Source organism: Ailuropoda melanoleuca, chromosome 7, assembly GCF_002007445.2.
Source record: "Ailuropoda melanoleuca isolate Jingjing chromosome 7, ASM200744v2, whole genome shotgun sequence".
In the NCBI taxonomy this organism is placed as follows: domain Eukaryota; kingdom Metazoa; phylum Chordata; class Mammalia; order Carnivora; family Ursidae; genus Ailuropoda; species Ailuropoda melanoleuca.
This window is the reverse complement of record NC_048224.1, coordinates 98,325,395-98,345,408: the sequence shown is the minus strand read 5'-3', so window position 1 is coordinate 98,345,408 and position 20,014 is coordinate 98,325,395.

The following is a 20,014-nucleotide window of genomic DNA, read 5'->3' as shown; positions in this document are numbered from 1 at the left end:
TGAGGCAGAGAAAATATTTTCTTAGCTCTAACCTTGCCCTCACACGTTTAGCATAAACAAAAGTGAGTTTTCAGGTCTGCCTTCTTGGTTTTTATTTGAAAGAAGGCGAGACTTTGGGGCAATTTAGTTCTGCTTCACCTGTTTTCCTTCTGGGACACAGGCTGAAGAAAATGCGTTTGCAATAGATTTTTCTCATGGTGGAGAGGGAACATATAAAAAGGTTGGTTGAAGCTTTCCATGATTCTGAAAGCATTAGCCTGCAACACTTACACTGCCACTCTCTCGTCTCCATCTTCTATTCCGTTGGTCAAAGAAGGCCAAACCCCACATGAAGGTATCAGGATAAATACTCAGCTAATGCTAATGGAAACCAAAGCAACATCCCAGGACAAAGGCATTAGATGTTTTCTCATTTTCATAAAGGGAGTAAAAGAGAAAAACAATAATACAATCTATAGTAGATAGATAGATAAGGTAGAAAGGGTTGCTATGAATTTCTAACCTAAAAGAAATAAAGATCAAATAGCACTCTTTGCTATTTAAGGATGCTCTCGTTTTTCTTGTTGGATTCTCCCTTAGCAGTGAAGCATTCTTGTACAATAATTGAGGAGTTGAAGAGGTGAGGTTATTAAATGAAAGCTATCAGCACTACCCCTTCATTAGAACATTTCTGGATCCTGAATCTCTCACTACAAGGCAAAACAGCCCATCCTTACATCACACTAGGGACCCCGAAGCAAAACATGCATCAGACAGAGGATGACAAAATCCCTTCTCAGCTTCATGGTACCTTGACTAAAGGAGTCTTTGCAGAAACAAATATGCTTAATTTACCCCTTCATGTTATGTTCCAGCATACTTTACAACTAGTGGCGATTCATCATAGAAAAATTCTAGATGGGTTAAAATTAGGATCTTCTTTGTTTATATGTAAAGCGCAACTATAAAAAGGCAACGTGCACATTTTCAGACATCTGTATTAAGAAAAAACACAAATGAAATTGAAAATATTGAAACTAATTCTCCTAAAATCATTCAAGTCTATGTAGTTTTTGGGAAGTTTTTGAACAGTTTTAAGGATTATGTGTGTTCCAGTTCGAAAACCAATTAAATATGGTATATTGAGAAGTTGGAAGTTGAAAAACCATGACCCCCACAAGTAGATGCTTAAAAATAGTTAGCAAATGCCAACATTCATTTGTTACTTTTAGAAAATGTAGGAAAATAGAGATAAAATGTTAACTTAATGAACAACCTATATTAAAAATAACCAATAAGCCTGTCATTGAGCAATACTGAACTAAGAATATAGCCCTTTCTACCATGTCTGTTTAGCCTTGTATTAGAGGCCCTGGCCAACACAATAAAATCAGAAACAATAGGTCATGACTCATAAGAATAAAAAACTTCTTTCCTTTTAATTGACTGATCAGCTACATAGAAAATCCAGAAACTCAAATACACAAACCATTTGAATTAATAGAATAATTATGCAAGTTGAGTAGTAAAAATTACCATACAAAAATAATTATTCTTTGTAGACAAAGATCCTATTCATAACTGACAACAGAATCAAAATATAGCTAGGGATATAGCTAGCAAAAGACACAACATTTCTTAGAAAATAGTTACAGAAATAACAGAAAGACATAAAGACAGCCTCATTGTTCATGGACTAAAAGACTCAATGAACAAATATGTTCAGTCCTTCCCTAAATTGATCTATAGAGGTCATAGGACTTATTCTAGCAGAGATATTCTATCAATTTTAAAAACTAAGGGAGTGTAGTATTGGTAAGGAGTAGGGGTAGTCAATACAATAGAAAAAAAATTTCTAAATTAGACCAGTCATATATAAAAACTTGATATAAGGCAACAGTATTATAAATCATTGAAGGAGGGTTAATCAATTAGAATATGTTTAAATGCTTTAAAAAGGGGCACCTGGGTAGTGCAGTCTTTAAGTGTCTGCCTTCGGTTCAGGGCGTGATCCCAGCTTTCCGGGATCCNAGAATATGTTTAAATGCTTTAAAAAGGGGCACCTGGGTAGTGCAGTCTTTAAGTGTCTGCCTTCGGTTCAGGACGTGATCCCAGCTTTCCGGGATCCAGTCCCACATCCGGCTCCTCCGCTGGGAGCCTGCTTCTTCCTCTCCCACTCCCCTGCTGTGTTCCCTCTCTTGCTGGCTCTCTGTCACATAAATAAAAATAAAATCTTTAAAAAAAAATAAATGCTTTAAAAAAACACGATTAGCAATATCATAAGATTTTAAGAAAAAACACACAGTAGGAGATATTAAAAACACATAAAACAAATATCAATATCCAGAACTTTTATAAATCAAACTTATTTAAACCATTCAATTTCCCATACAAGAAAAAAATAATTAGCTTGGATTAGTATTGTTAAAAAGGTGACAGATTATACTTGAAAATTTACAGGCTGATAACCAATGTCACCCAGGCAGTTCCCAAATGAAAGTCAAGATAGCCGAGAACTAATGATGTACTATATGTTGGCTAATTGAACATACTAAGTCAAGATAGTGATCAAACTTCTCTGGTACATTATTAAACAAAATAAAACAAAACAAATATTAAAAGCTATACTTGCATTAGAAAAAGGAAATAAGCATGGATCTATTTTATATTTTGTTCTGTCTCTAATGGCATTATAAGATGGCCATTTATCGACCTAAATATCTTACTGTACTTGTATTAGAACAACTTTTGCCCAAGTGTCAATCTGATGAACAAAGATGTGGTACATAGACACACACACTCTCACACACACGTACTCACACACACACACACACCCCCCCTGCAGTATTAGCCATAAAAAAGAATGAAATCTTGCCATTTTCAATGACATGGATGAAGCTACAGATTATTATGCGAAGTGAAATAAGTCAGAGAAAAACAAATACCATACGATTTCACTCATATATAGAATTTAAAAAATAAAACAAACGAGCAAAGGGAAACAAAGAGAGGCAAGCCAAGAAACAGACTTAACTCTAGAAAACAAACTGATGGTTACCAGAGTGGAGGTGGGTGGGAGGATGGTTGAAACAGGTGATGGGGATGAAGGAGGCCCTTGTTGTGATGAGCACTGGGCGTTGTATGGAAGTGNACTGATAAGAATGTTTAAAATGTTTTGTTAAGTTCTCTGCAAATGTTATAAAAAGAAATAAGTGCCCTACTAAATTAAATATAATATTCGGTCCAAACACTTTTCCATTAAAAAAAACAAGAAGAAAGTAAACAAATCAAAATTCTAATCAAATTTTAAACTGTACTTTGTAATAAAATTTTATAATGAAACTATATATTTCCAAATTTTATTTAATAGAGGAACTTAGTCTACTCAAAGCATGCAACACCTTGATGCCAGTGTGTGACCAGATGAATCAAAAGACCTGAGCTGACCATGTTAAGAGTAATCCAGAGCTACTAGCTTTCGACTACATTTCTGATCAGTGCCAGTTAGCTCAGGAATATTAATCCTAGGAGATTCTCTTGCCTTTAGTATATGTTATCAGACTTTAAGCCAATGTGGAGCAAAAGATAAATAAAACATTGCACTTATTTTTTTTTCATTTTAAAAATATTTATCGAGCAGCTACCACATGCCAAGCTCTGTTCTAGGTAATGGGGATAGAACAGGAACCAAACCAAATAATGCTGGGGCCTTCTAGGGGTATAAGATATAGCTCAGGAGACAGAATAGAAACATACAAGCAAATAAATAACGTGGTAGACTCTGTTTAAGGTTTATCAATCCCGTTTCCTTGTCCTGACTACACAGCATACAGAGATTTACATTTTCCAGCCTCCCTTTCAGTGATAATGGAGACATATGACTGGGTGCTGGCTAACGGGAAGAACTAGGTATACCATTCTTAAACCTAGCAATGACAAGCCCTGCATTTTTCCTTCACTCTCTCTATATTAATTCACTGACCTAACGCTGACGACCTTAGAAAATGGCACAGGCCCATGAAGGAAGAATTCATGACCCAAAGTGTCCAAGCTTGGAGCAGACCTTCTTGACAAGAGTCAAAAATGTAATGTAACTAAGAAATCAATTTGTACTGAACTAAACTAGTATGTTTTTGTTGATCATTTGTTACAGAAGCTATGGAGTTACACTCAGAATTGCAAATGTACAACCTACTGGCAGGTAGTCATCTATGCGGTGTAAAAGCATAAATGTAAGAGGATATAGAGGAAGAAAGCGCTATTATAGACAGTATAATCAGAAAAGGTCTTTCAGTTTTGTTAAATGTTGAACAGAGAGGGGAATAAAGTGAGGGACAAAATCATGTGTACATTTGGGGATGGACGTTCTCTAGGTACATAATACCTACAAATGCAAAACAAAACTGTAACTGGCTTTTCTGAGGAACTGAGAAAGAGAATATAGTTGGAAATGCTGGAAAGAGAGTTAGGGGTCAGATCATTGCAGGCCACATTAGGATTTGATTTGAAACTAACAGAATTCATCAGAAAATTTCCATTAAGATCATAACGATGGACAAAAAAACTGCAGTCCAACTAAAGAGAATACTGCGCAAGTGCTAAGGCAAAGTACATAACTGATCTATAGGATCTCTTTTTTTCACAGCATTTGCTGGTAGTATCATCGTTAACATTAACTAATCCATTTGTACTGGTTCATAATGCTGCAATATCGTATAGACCTTTGTTACTTATGTCATATCCTCCTTCTCCATAGCAGTAACGTTGCCCTAGAATCTTGGTGTGTGCAAATTCTTAAAGCCCTCATGCCTGCATCATATAATATTTTCAGATGATTTTGACCAACAATCATTCGCTACTTTTCTGTTTTCTGGCGGACTGTTGGTTGTGTACCTTTACACTGGATATTCCTATACAATATAATATCAATAGCAACTAAGCAGCCAATACATACAGATTCATTTTACTCTGAGTCCACAATATTCTTCTTTTTTAAGCAAAAATATAACCAACAAATTATATTATTTGATTGCTTTAGGAAANTTTAAACCATTCAATTTCCCATACAAGAAAAAAATAATTAGCTTGGATTAGTATTGTTAAAAAGGTGACAGATTATACTTGAAAATTTACAGGCTGATAACCAATGTCACCCAGGCAGTTCCCAAATGAAAGTCAAGATAGCCGAGAACTAATGATGTACTATATGTTGGCTAATTGAACATACTAAGTCAAGATAGTGATCAAACTTCTCTGGTACATTATTAAACAAAATAAAACAAAACAAATATTAAAAGCTATACTTGCATTAGAAAAAGGAAATAAGCATGGATCTATTTTATATTTTGTTCTGTCCTAATGGCATTATAAGATGGCCATTTATCGACCTAAATATCTTACTGTACTTGTATTAGAACAACTTTTGCCCAAGTGTCAATCTGATGAACAAAGATGTGGTACATAGACACACACACTCTCACACACACGTACTCACACACACACACACACCCCNATCTGATGAACAAAGATGTGGTACATAGACACACACACTCTCACACACACGTACTCACACACACACACACACACACCCCCCCTGCAGTATTAGCCATAAAAAAGAATGAAATCTTGCCATTTTCAATGACATGGATGAAGCTACAGATTATTATGTGAAGTGAAATAAGTCAGAGAAAAACAAATACCATACGATTTCACTCATATATAGAATTTAAAAAATAAAACAAACGAGCAAAGGGAAACAAAGAGAGGCAAGTCAAGAAACAGACTTAACTCTAGAGAACAAACTGATGGTTACCAGAGTGGAGGTGGGTGGGAGGATGGTTGAAACAGGTGATGGGGATGAAGGAGGCCCTTGTTGTGATGAGCACTGGGCGTTGTATGGAAGTGTTGGATCAATGTACTTCACACCTGAAACTAATATGACATTTCATGTTAACTAATTGGAATTTAAAGAAAAACAAAAACAAAGACAACTTTTCATTATTACCAAATAAAGACACATTGTGAAATTCAAAAAGCAGTATTTTACTAATACAATTCTAAGTTTATAAAATAGAACTAAAAGCTCCTTAATTAAAAGTCTTTCTTATTGGTTAATATTTTATAGCTGTTACACAAACATACTCTCCACAAGAAAACCATTATGGATTTATATAATTTCGTTTCCTGTATGTCATATTCCTACATCTCTCTCCTAAACAGAGAGAGGAGTTAAAAACACAGCACATGCAAACTCTAAAAGAAGACGTTATAGAATTCTCAACGTCATCCTGTGTTCCACAAGCACCATCCCCTAGAATGCTTAGATTGCCATTGGGGGCCCCCCAGTTCTGCCTGTCTCATTCCTAGCCTGCCCTGAAGCAGCTGTCTGAAAACCATTAGTTTGTGGGCTCTCTTTTGTCCAGGACCTGGACCAAAAACCACAAAGCAATTCTACATATTTGGGTCTCTTTACTGGCAAGGGGCTTGACAATATTCTGCAGTGCCTAACCTGTAATCTGAGGACCTAGCATGAAACTGAGGATGTCCTATGTTTTAATACGCTGTAGTATCTTAAATTCCTTCTTTCTTTTGTTCCCAACCTTATTGGACTTCTGCTTGCAAAGAAACCTAATTTCCCATTGTTGTTATAACCCACTTGGAGTCACTTTGTAAATGTCTACATCCGGGATGGAAAGTGAACTTTGTACTCAATCCTTGCCTCTAACAAGAGCTCTGATTTAACCTCAATTCAACTCTTGCAAAACCACTGTTAGAAGGCAGAGGAGAATCAATAAAGTATCCTCCTCCCTGAGAAGGCATTTTAATACCGAATTACAAAGCGAGCCACTCCATACCACTTACAGAGTTTTATTCAGGGTAACTTACTGATAGGGAGGGCGGGCTGGAGGACCCAGATCACAGGGCAACTATTCTCCACCCAGCCCAGACCGCAACCCCGAGCTTTTATAGAGCGAGGGGCATGGTGGTGCAGTCACAGGGCAGTTATTTAAAGTGGAGACTTCTGTGCACCAGTCATCTCGACTAGTTATCTAAAGTGGTGCTATCTGTTCGCCAGAGGGGAGAACGAGATAAAGGGCCAGAGACAAAGTGAGTGTTGTCAGTGCTCCTACAACCACTGTTTGAAAAGGATGCCTTCTGAGACTACTTACTACTCCCCCTTTTTTTAATTTATTTTTTATTTTTTTAGCTTTGAAGACTGAGCGATTATTTTTTATAATAATATTTTTTATTATATTATGTTATTCACCATACAGTACATTCCTGGTTTTTGATGTAAAGTTCCATGATTCATTAGTTGTGTATAACACCCAGTGCACCATGAGATACGTGCCCTCCTTACTACCCATCACCAGTCTATACCAGTCCCCCACCCCCTCCCCTCTGAAGCCCTCAGTTTGCGCTTTTTTTTTTAATTGATGCATAGCTGACACCCAGTGTCACACTGGTTTCCAATGTATAATATAGTTTATGCTTTGTGCCATGCTGACTACCAGAGTAGCTACCATCTGTCACCATACAACACTGTTACAATACCATTGACTCTATTCCCTATGACGTACTTTTTATCCTAACTCATTCCACAACTGGAAGCCTGTATCCCCCTCCACCCTTCACTCATTTTGACCATCTGCCCCCCTCCCTCCCCTCTAGCAGCTATTAGTTCTCTGTATTTATGAGTCTGTTTCTGCTTTTTGCTTATTAGGATTCCACAAAAAGTGAAATTATATGGCATTTGCCTTTCTGTGACTTATTTTACTTAGCATAATGCCCTCTAGGCCAATCCATGTTGTTGCAAATGGCAATATCTCATTCTTTCTTACAGCTGAGTAGTATTCTATAGATAGATATATCTATCTCATGGAATATGTTTTCCATTATATATATTCATTATATTCAATGGATATACAATAATGGATATATATTTATAATGGATAATACTGTTTCATATCTTGGGGCACCTGGGCGGCTCAGTCGTTAAGTGTCTGCCTTCGGCTCAGGGCGTGATCCCGGANATATTCATTATATTCAATGGATATACAATAATGGATATATATTTATAATGGATAATACTGTTTCATATCTTGAGGCACCTGGGCGGCTCAGTCGTTAAGTGTCTGCCCTCGGCTCAGGGCGTGATCCCGGATCTGGGATCGAGCCCCACATCAGGCTCCTCCGCTGGGAGCCTGCTTCTTCCTCTCCCATTCCCCCTGCTTGTGTTCTCTCTCACTGGCTGTCTCTCTCTGTGTCAAATAAATAAATAAAATCTTAAAAAAACTATTTAAAAAAAATACTGTTTCATATCTTGACTATTGTAGATAATGCTGCAAAAAAACATAGGGGTGCCTATATCTTTTTGAATTAGTGTTTTCATTTTCTTTCCATAAATACTCAGAATTGGAATTGTTAGATCATATGTGATTTTAACTTTTTGAGGAACTTCCACACTGTTCCATAATGGCTGTATGATGTTACATTCCCACCAACAGTACATGAGGATTCCTTTTTCTCTACATCCTCACCAACACCTGTTGTTTCGTGTCTATCTTAGCCCTTTTGAAAGGTAAGGTGATATCTCACTGTGGCTTTGGTTTGCATTTCCATCAGTGGTGTTGAGCATCTTTTTCATGTGTCTGCTGGCCATCTGTATGTCTTGTTTGGAAAAATGTCTATTCAGGTTCTCTACCCATTATTTAATTGGGTTGTTTGGGGATTTTGGTATTTAGTTGTATAAGTTCTTTATATATTTTGGATATTAGCCCCTTACTTACTGGATATGCCATGTGTGAATATCTGCTCCTATTCAGTAGGTTGCCTTTTGTCTCACTGGTGGTTTCCTTTGCTGTCCAAAAGCTTTTTATTTTGGTGTAATCCCAATAGTTTATTTTGCTTTTGTTTCCCTTGCCTAAGGACATATATGTAGATAAATGTTGCTAAGGCCAACGTCCAAAAGATTACTGTGTTTTATTCTGGAGTTCTATGGTTTCAGGTCTCACGTTTAAGTCTTTAATCCATTTTGAGTTTATTTTTGTATATTGCGTAAGAAAGTATACTAAGACTACTGTTCTTATACTGTGGGTGGTCCCCAAACCCTTTGAGGTAAGTTAGTCAAACTTTTGGTAACCACACTTTGGAGCTAGACCTTCCCCTGTAAAGTACTATATCTCTTCCCCTCCCCCTTCTGACTTATTTTCCTCTATTAGAAAACTCATCATGAAGGTTTCATCATTTGACAAAAAGGTCCATGTGAGCTTTGAATTCATACTTTCTTGGAGCCAATAAATTAAGAAACTGTGGTCAATAGAACAAAAAATGCATTGAAAATTAATGGTTATGATTATCTCACTAAGCAAATTGCTTTGGAGATTATGAGAGCTTTATTCACAAATGCAGTGGAATGAGCATCAGATTAAAACCTAGCTGCTCATGAGTTGGTGATATTGTGAAAGTGACAGATTCTGAGACCTATATCCTTTTCTGTAAAATAGAAGCGATTAGAGCAACAGCCTTCTTATATTGTTGCAGAGACTGATAAGAATGTTTAAAATGTTTTGTTAAGTTCTCTGCAAATGTTATAAAAAGAAATAAGTGCCCTACTAAATTAAATATAATATTCGGTCCAAACACTTTTCCATTAAAAAAAACAAGAAGAAAGTAAACAAATCAAAATTCTAATCAAATTTTAAACTGTACTTTGTAATAAAATTTTATAATGAAACTATATATTTCCAAATTTTATTTAATAGAGGAACTTAGTCTACTCAAAGCATGCAACACCTTGATGCCAGTGTGTGACCAGATGAATCAAAAGACCTGAGCTGACCATGTTAAGAGTAATCCAGAGCTACTAGCTTTCGACTACATTTCTGATCAGTGCCAGTTAGCTCAGGAATATTAATCCTAGGAGATTCTCTTGCCTTTAGTATATGTTATCAGACTTTAAGCCAATGTGGAGCAAAAGATAAATAAAACATTGCACTTATTTTTTTTTCATTTTAAAAATATTTATCGAGCAGCTACCACATGCCAAGCTCTGTTCTAGGTAATGGGGATAGAACAGGAACCAAACCAAATAATGCTGGGGCCTTCTAGGGGTATAAGATATAGCTCAGGAGACAGAATAGAAACATACAAGCAAATAAATAACGTGGTAGACTCTGTTTAAGGTTTATCAATCCCGTTTCCTTGTCCTGACTACACAGCATACAGAGATTTACATTTTCCAGCCTCCCTTTCAGTGATAATGGAGACATATGACTGGGTGCTGGCTAACGGGAAGAACTAGGTATACCATTCTTAAACCTAGCAATGACAAGCCCTGCATTTTTCCTTCACTCTCTCTATATTAATTCACTGACCTAACGCTGACGACCTTAGAAAATGGCACAGGCCCATGAAGGAAGAATTCATGACCCAAAGTGTCCAAGCTTGGAGCAGACCTTCTTGACAAGAGTCAAAAATGTAATGTAACTAAGAAATCAATTTGTACTGAACTAAACTAGTATGTTTTTGTTGATCATTTGTTACAGAAGCTATGGAGTTACACTCAGAATTGCAAATGTACAACCTACTGGCAGGTAGTCATCTATGCGGTGTAAAAGCATAAATGTAAGAGGATATAGAGGAAGAAAGCGCTATTATAGACAGTATAATCAGAAAAGGTCTTTCAGTTTTGTTAAATGTTGAACAGAGAGGGGAATAAAGTGAGGGACAAAATCATGTGTACATTTGGGGATGGACGTTCTCTAGGTACATAATACCTACAAATGCAAAACAAAACTGTAACTGGCTTTTCTGAGGAACTGAGAAAGAGAATATAGTTGGAAATGCTGGAAAGAGAGTTAGGGGTCAGATCATTGCAGGCCACATTAGGATTTGATTTGAAACTAACAGAATTCATCAGAAAATTTCCATTAAGATCATAACGATGGACAAAAAAACTGCAGTCCAACTAAAGAGAATACTGCGCAAGTGCTAAGGCAAAGTACATAACTGATCTATAGGATCTCTTTTTTTCACAGCATTTGCTGGTAGTATCATCGTTAACATTAACTAATCCATTTGTACTGGTTCATAATGCTGCAATATCGTATAGACCTTTGTTACTTATGTCATATCCTCCTTCTCCATAGCAGTAACGTTGCCCTAGAATCTTGGTGTGTGCAAATTCTTAAAGCCCTCATGCCTGCATCATATAATATTTTCAGATGATTTTGACCAACAATCATTCGCTACTTTTCTGTTTTCTGGCGGACTGTTGGTTGTGTACCTTTACACTGGATATTCCTATACAATATAATATCAATAGCAACTAAGCAGCCAATACATACAGATTCATTTTACTCCGAGTCCACAATATTCTTCTTTTTTAAGCAAAAATATAACCAACAAATTATATTATTTGATTGCTTTAGGAAGNTAAATGTCTACATCCGGGATGGAAAGTGAACTTTGTACTCAATCCTTGCCTCTAACAAGAGCTCTGATTTAACCTCAATTCAACTCTTGCAAAACCACTGTTAGAAGGCAGAGGAGAATCAATAAAGTATCCTCCTCCCTGAGAAGGCATTTTAATACCGAATTACAAAGCGAGCCACTCCATACCACTTACAGAGTTTTATTCAGGGTAACTTACTGATAGGGAGGGCGGGCTGGAGGACCCAGATCACAGGGCAACTATTCTCCACCCAGCCCAGACCGCAACCCCGAGCTTTTATAGAGCGAGGGGCATGGTGGTGCAGTCACAGGGCAGTTATTTAAAGTGGAGACTTCTGTGCACCAGTCATCTCGACTAGTTATCTAAAGTGGTGCTATCTGTTCGCCAGAGGGGAGAACGAGATAAAGGGCCAGAGACAAAGTGAGTGTTGTCAGTGCTCCTACAACCACTGTTTGAAAAGGATGCCTTCTGAGACTACTTACTACTCCCCCTTTTTTTAATTTATTTTTTATTTTTTTAGCTTTGAAGACTGAGCGATTATTTTTTATAATAATATTTTTTATTATATTATGTTATTCACCATACAGTACATTCCTGGTTTTTGATGTAAAGTTCCATGATTCATTAGTTGTGTATAACACCCAGTGCACCATGAGATACGTGCCCTCCTTACTACCCATCACCAGTCTATACCAGTCCCCCACCCCCTCCCCTCTGAAGCCCTCAGTTTGCGCTTTTTTTTTTAATTGATGCATAGCTGACACCCAGTGTCACACTGGTTTCCAATGTATAATATAGTTTATGCTTTGTGCCATGCTGACTACCAGAGTAGCTACCATCTGTCACCATACAACACTGTTACAATACCATTGACTCTATTCCCTATGACGTACTTTTTATCCTAACTCATTCCACAACTGGAAGCCTGTATCCCCCTCCACCCTTCACTCATTTTGACCATCTGCCCCCCTCCCTCCCCTCTAGCAGCTATTAGTTCTCTGTATTTATGAGTCTGTTTCTGCTTTTTGCTTATTAGGATTCCACAAAAAGTGAAATTATATGGCATTTGCCTTTCTGTGACTTATTTTACTTAGCATAATGCCCTCTAGGCCAATCCATGTTGTTGCAAATGGCAATATCTCATTCTTTCTTACAGCTGAGTAGTATTCTATAGATAGATATATCTATCTCATGGAATATGTTTTCCATTATATATATTCATTATATTCAATGGATATACAATAATGGATATATATTTATAATGGATAATACTGTTTCATATCTTGGGGCACCTGGGCGGCTCAGTCGTTAAGTGTCTGCCTTCGGCTCAGGGCGTGATCCCGGATCTGGGATCGAGCCCCACGTCAGGCTCCTCCGCTGGGAGCCTGCTTCTTCCTCTCCCATTCCCCCTGCTTGTGTTCTCTCTCACTGGCTGTCTCTCTCTGTGTCAAATAAATAAATAAAATCTTTAAAAAACTATTTAAAAAAATACTGTTTCATATCTTGACTATTGTAGATAATGCTGCAAAAAAACATAGGGGTGCCTATATCTTTTTGAATTAGTGTTTTCATTTTCTTTCCATAAATACTCAGAATTGGAATTGTTAGATCATATGTGATTTTAACTTTTTGAGGAACTTCCACACTGTTCCATAATGGCTGTATGATGTTACATTCCCACCAACAGTACATGAGGATTCCTTTTTCTCTACATCCTCACCAACACCTGTTGTTTCGTGTCTATCTTAGCCCTTTTGAAAGGTAAGGTGATATCTCACTGTGGCTTTGGTTTGCATTTCCATCAGTGGTGTTGAGCATCTTTTTCATGTGTCTGCTGGCCATCTGTATGTCTTGTTTGGAAAAATGTCTATTCAGGTTCTCTACCCATTATTTAATTGGGTTGTTTGGGGATTTTGGTATTTAGTTGTATAAGTTCTTTATATATTTTGGATATTAGCCCCTTACTTATTGGATATGGCATGTGTGAATATCTGCTCCTATTCAGTAGGTTGCCTTTTGTTTCTGGTGGTTTCCTTTGCTGTCCAAAAGCTTTTTATTTTGGTGTAATCCCAATAGTTTATTTTGCTTTTGTTTCCCTTGCCTAAGGACATATATGTAGATAAATGTTGCTAAGGCCAACGTCCAAAAGATTACTGTGTTTTATTCTGGAGTTCTATGGTTTCAGGTCTCACGTTTAAGTCTTTAATCCATTTTGAGTTTATTTTTGTATATTGCGTAAGAAAGTATACTAAGACTACTGTTCTTATACTGTGGGTGGTCCCCAAACCCTTTGAGGTAAGTTAGTCAAACTTTTGGTAACCACACTTTGGAGCTAGACCTTCCCCTGTAAAGTACTATATCTCTTCCCCTCCCCCTTCTGACTTATTTTCCTCTATTAGAAAACTCATCATGAAGGTTTCATCATTTGACAAAAAGGTCCATGTGAGCTTTGAATTTATACTTTCTTGGAGCCAATAAATTAAGAAACTGTGGTCAATAGAACAAAAAATGCATTGAAAATTAATGGTTATGATTATCTCACTAAGCAAATTGCTTTGGAGATTATGAGAGCTTTATTCACAAATGCAGTGGAATGAGCATCAGATTAAAACCTAGCTGCTCATGAGTTGGTGATATTGTGAAAGTGACAGATTCTGAGACCTATATCCTTTTCTGTAAAATAGAAGCGATTAGAGCAACAGCCTTCTTATATTGTTGCAGAGACTGATAAGAATGTTTAAAATGTTTTGTTAAGTTCTCTGCAAATGTTATAAAAAGAAATAAGTGCCCTACTAAATTAAATATAATATTCGGTCCAAACACTTTTCCATTAAAAAAAACAAGAAGAAAGTAAACAAATCAAAATTCTAATCAAATTTTAAACTGTACTTTGTAATAAAATTTTATAATGAAACTATATATTTCCAAATTTTATTTAATAGAGGAACTTAGTCTACTCAAAGCATGCAACACCTTGATGCCAGTGTGTGACCAGATGAATCAAAAGACCTGAGCTGACCATGTTAAGAGTAATCCAGAGCTACTAGCTTTCGACTACATTTCTGATCAGTGCCAGTTAGCTCAGGAATATTAATCCTAGGAGATTCTCTTGCCTTTAGTATATGTTATCAGACTTTAAGCCAATGTGGAGCAAAAGATAAATAAAACATTGCACTTATTTTTTTTTCATTTTAAAAATATTTATCGAGCAGCTACCACATGCCAAGCTCTGTTCTAGGTAATGGGGATAGAACAGGAACCAAACCAAATAATGCTGGGGCCTTCTAGGGGTATAAGATATAGCTCAGGAGACAGAATAGAAACATACAAGCAAATAAATAACGTGGTAGACTCTGTTTAAGGTTTATCAATCCCGTTTCCTTGTCCTGACTACACAGCGTACAGAGATTTACATTTTCCAGCCTCCCTTTCAGTGATAATGGAGACATATGACTGGGTGCTGGCTAACGGGAAGAACTAGGTATACCATTCTTAAACCTAGCAATGACAAGCCCTGCATTTTTCCTTCACTCTCTCTATATTAATTCACTGACCTAACGCTGACGACCTTAGAAAATGGCACAGGCCCATGAAGGAAGAATTCATGACCCAAAGTGTCCAAGCTTGGAGCAGACCTTCTTGACAAGAGTCAAAAATGTAATGTAACTAAGAAATCAATTTGTACTGAACTAAACTAGTATGTTTTTGTTGATCATTTGTTACAGAAGCTATGGAGTTACACTCAGAATTGCAAATGTACAACCTACTGGCAGGTAGTCATCTATGCGGTGTAAAAGCATAAATGTAAGAGGATATAGAGGAAGAAAGCGCTATTATAGACAGTATAATCAGAAAAGGTCTTTCAGTTTTGTTAAATGTTGAACAGAGAGGGGAATAAAGTGAGGGACAAAATCATGTGTACATTTGGGGATGGACGTTCTCTAGGTACATAATACCTACAAATGCAAAACAAAACTGTAACTGGCTTTTCTGAGGAACTGAGAAAGAGAATATAGTTGGAAATGCTGGAAAGAGAGTTAGGGGTCAGATCATTGCAGGCCACATTAGGATTTGATTTGAAACTAACAGAATTCATCAGAAAATTTCCATTAAGATCATAACGATGGACAAAAAAACTGCAGTCCAACTAAAGAGAATACTGTGCGAGTGCTAAGGCAAAGTACATAACTGATCTATAGGATCTCTTTTTTCACAGCATTTGCTGGTAGTATCATCGTTAACATTAACTAATCCATTTGTACTGGTTCATAATGCTGCAATATCGTATAGACCTTTGTTACTTATGTCATATCCTCCTTCTCCATAGCAGTAACGTTGCCCTAGAATCTTGGTGTGTGCAAATTCTTAAAGCCCTCATGCCTGCATCATATAATATTTTCAGATGATTTTGACCAACAATCATTCGCTACTTTTCTGTTTTCTGGCGGACTGTTGGTTGTGTACCTTTACACTGGATATTCCTATACAATATAATATCAATAGCAACTAAGCAGCCAATACATACAGATTCATTTTACTCCGAGTCCACAATATTCTTCTTTTTTAAGCAAAAATATAACCAACAAATTATATTATTTGATTGCTTTAGGAAGCCTTTTAAACATTAAAAATAAAGGGAATTGTTCGAGGTCCAATATATTATAAGTGACTGCACTGGTTAGAGATTCAATTTCTTCCTAGCTCCAAAGCAATACGTTGTTTTAGGATAATTCAAATGAAGGAAATGTTTATATGTGGAGGAAAGAATATTTTTCAAGTAATGTAATTGGTCATTTTAAATTCACTATCATCTACTGATTTCTATTATATTTTCTTTTAAGCACTGAAACGCTTCAATCCACCAATTAAAAGGATCATTCCTGTAAGAAAGTGGGTTAGCTTCTCTGCTCCAGTTTGATACTAATAAAAGAAAATTAAAAAAACTATCACCTAGATAACAATATTATTAATAATAAAATTGTCTTAATGAGATAATGTTAAAGATGTCATTGAGACCTTCTCATAACAAACACATTACAGTACATCATATATTTTTTTCTAAAATGGCAATATTTAAGTGGAAATAGATATGCCAGTTAACTCTGTGAACAATTATACTGAATTGAAAAATTAAGGGAAAGGGGAAAGATTGAGTCTAAATTTTATAATAACTGTTCAATATTATTAGGAAATATTTTATCTGGACTCTGTCATTAAGATTATAAACCTAGGGGCAGCTGGGTGGCTCAGTCTGGTAAGCGTCTGACTCTTGATTTCTGCTCAGGCCATGATCTCAGGGTTGCGAGATGGAGCCCCAGGTTGGGCTCTGTGTTGGGTGTGGATTCTCTCATTCTCTCTCTGCCTCTGCCCCTCTCCTTCCTTAAATAAATAAATAAATAAATAAATAAATAAATACCTAAGCAAGGAAAAGTAACTACTTCTAAATAATCATTGTTAGAAATTAAGATTGCCTAGAATGCTTTTGAAATGTTTTATGAAATATTTATTATTTATTACTTTTCACAACCTAGAAGTCTATTTACAATATTCTGGCATTTTCAATCATGTATCATGATAAAAATAATTCAATATTTCTGACTGTCATCCTCCATTGGTACCATAAAATATACAAATAAATATGACTCAACAGTAAAGAGTCAATTTGAAAACTACAGAATTTCATAATGACTTTTGCAATATCAACAATCTTCAGCAGTTTTTGTTTATTCAACAAAAACCAGAAATGTAATTGGGTTCTATTGCACTCAAACTCATCATCTGAAAGAATCACCATTAGGAAAATAGTTTCCAATCTTGTGAGTTTTATCTTATTTTCTGGTGCTATAAATAACCCAATCAATGCCTTGCAGTGAGTAGGAAGTCAACAGCATTTTCTGAATGAACGCATATATTAACAAATGAAGCCATGCTTTTGTAAGAGAGAAAATAACTTTGGCTGGGCTTTGAACAAATAAAGTTTTTGAACATGACACAACCTAACAAAGAAAGTGTTTCTTTGAGAATAAAATGCTTTTTACCTGTGAAATATATAATTAGCTATAAAAGGATCTCATTTAATCTTTGGCTTAAAAAAGAGATATGTTTTACACATAGCTAGACATTTCTAGATAAAGAATACAATACACACAATAGGATTTTTCTTCTGACATGAGTTAGGTATCCCTTTAAAGTAATCACTTGCTTTCATAAAGCAGCAATCCATAAAAACTGCAGCACATTCCTTTTATGTGTTCCTGCTAAAGGACAGATGGGTTAACTCACACTATTACGCATTCTTAATGAAAGGCTAATAGAAACTTATCAACCAAATCAAGAAAATATGCTGTAATATTTCGCATGCTGTTTTTTTTATCACTGGGAATTCTTACTTGGTGATTCCATTAGCATCCAAATCTCATAGTCATGACTGAGTTGAGCAGTCTTGTCTATCTGAGGGCCATGCACTGCACAGCTGAGGTGGCTGCTCTAAGTACATTCCCTGCTTGTCTCCCAGTTACCAGTCTTTCTCTCAAAATTGTGTCCTTAGCATAAGAGGATCAACTGCACAGGTAAAAACAGTTTTTCTAAGAATGTACCAGTGGTTGGATTCTCAGAGTATATAATCAGCAGTCCAAGTTTGGAATCTTCTTGAAAGAAACACTTCATTAGACCAAAAAATAACATTCCACTCAAATAACAAGTTAAATATGGAAGGAATATTTCAAAATAACAAATATATCTTGTTCAAAATAACTGACCAATATTCACTGAGATCTATTTTTCTATCACGAGCAAAAATACTTTTCAAATTTCAGTTTCTATAGCAGCACTGTCCTATAGAATGATAATGCGTGCCAAAACTGTGAGCCAAGCATGTGATTTGAAACTTTCTTAGAGCCACATTAAAATATCAAAGGGAAACAGATGAAAATGAGGTGGATAATGTCTTATTTAACCCCATATGTCTAAAATATCATCATTTTAACATGGAGGCAACACATAATTGTTAGTAAAATATTTTACGTTCTTATTTTTATGCTGTCTTTGAAGTCAGTTTTATATTTCAAACACATATATCTCAGTTCAGACTAGCCACATTTCAATTTCTCAGTAGCCATATCTTGCCATTCTATAAATGAGAAAATTGCATCCCAGAGTTGAAGTGATAGACCAATAATTTTACAACTTGCAATGTTAGAACTATGACTGCATTAGATTTCATTTGACTTAACATCAATTCAGTATTTCTATTCTAATGCACTAAATGATACAGTATACCTGTGATCAGTGGTAAAAACGGTGTCCATATTTTCCTAAGTAGTTTTCATTTGCTGTATTTTATCTGTTATATTTTTTGTTTGTTTCACTTGTTCATCATGCTTAAAGTAATCAAGAGGAAGAAGGAGGGGAGACAAAAAAATGCCCTGGAGAAGAAAGTGGGATGTGAAGGCAAGTTAAGAGTACTTGATCAAATAAAGAGAATTATTTTTGCTGTTTCTACAAAGAATAAAAGAATAATAATATAAGAGATCATTCCTGGGAGAACAAAGCTACCCTCCAGTAGAGCTAAAAAAATTAATAATATTAACAAGATAGGACAAAAGTTTAGATTCTCCCTATTGTACACTTGAAACAAATATAACACTGTGTGCTAACTATTCTGGAATTAAATTTTTACGCAACAAATGAATCATCTAACTTTACATCAAAAAAAAAAAAGTTCAGATTTCTCTAGCAGGCAGCCTAGCATGTCCTTTAATCGGTTCTGAGTAAATATTGCTAATGAACACACATTGCACTGCCATTATGTGTTGTATTAGGGAAGGTGAATGATTGACTCTATCTGTATCAGATTTTTAGAATTATGGACTGTTATATTAATCTTCGCATGCGTTTTGCAGGGGTAACTTTTTCACTAACCACCCTTATTGTTACCAACTGCATTTGAAAGTATCAAAAGCATTAATGGAAACTCAAATCAAGCAGTATCTGACCCTGAGGTTAAATGGGCACACAGAGGGTACAAATAAGCTTTGAGTTCATTCTTGGCCTTATATTTAAAATAGTTGCTGTTCCGTAGCAGAGTTAACTGCTATTCCTTTATCTATATAGAATGAGAATTTAGGGCCCTCGGGCTGCCTTTCTTCCATGCCAAAGATGTTAATAATGTATCTGCCTACCAATGTGACAGAGAATATGTGTCTGCTGGGTTCTTTTCTTTGAAGTGAGGTGAAAACTGAGAACTTTTACTTTGTCATTTGAAAATCCTTTCCGTATAAGTCTTCCATCTCATACCCCCTGTGGAGCACTACAGTCTAGGTTAACTTTGGGCAAAATAAATTCATGGACTTGCCCCTGGTTAATAGATAATAAATACACACACACACACACACACACACAAGACATACTTCTCTTGTGTTTATGTGGTTGAAGTGATACATGATTGAACACTTCATAAAAATTGTATAATATATGCATTTTTAAAAATGTGAAAACCAAAGCTGAGCTAAGTAAAAAACAGTGCCAAATAAATATGAAAAACTGTTACCATTTTAGGAGAGCTTGCTTTTGATAAAACGA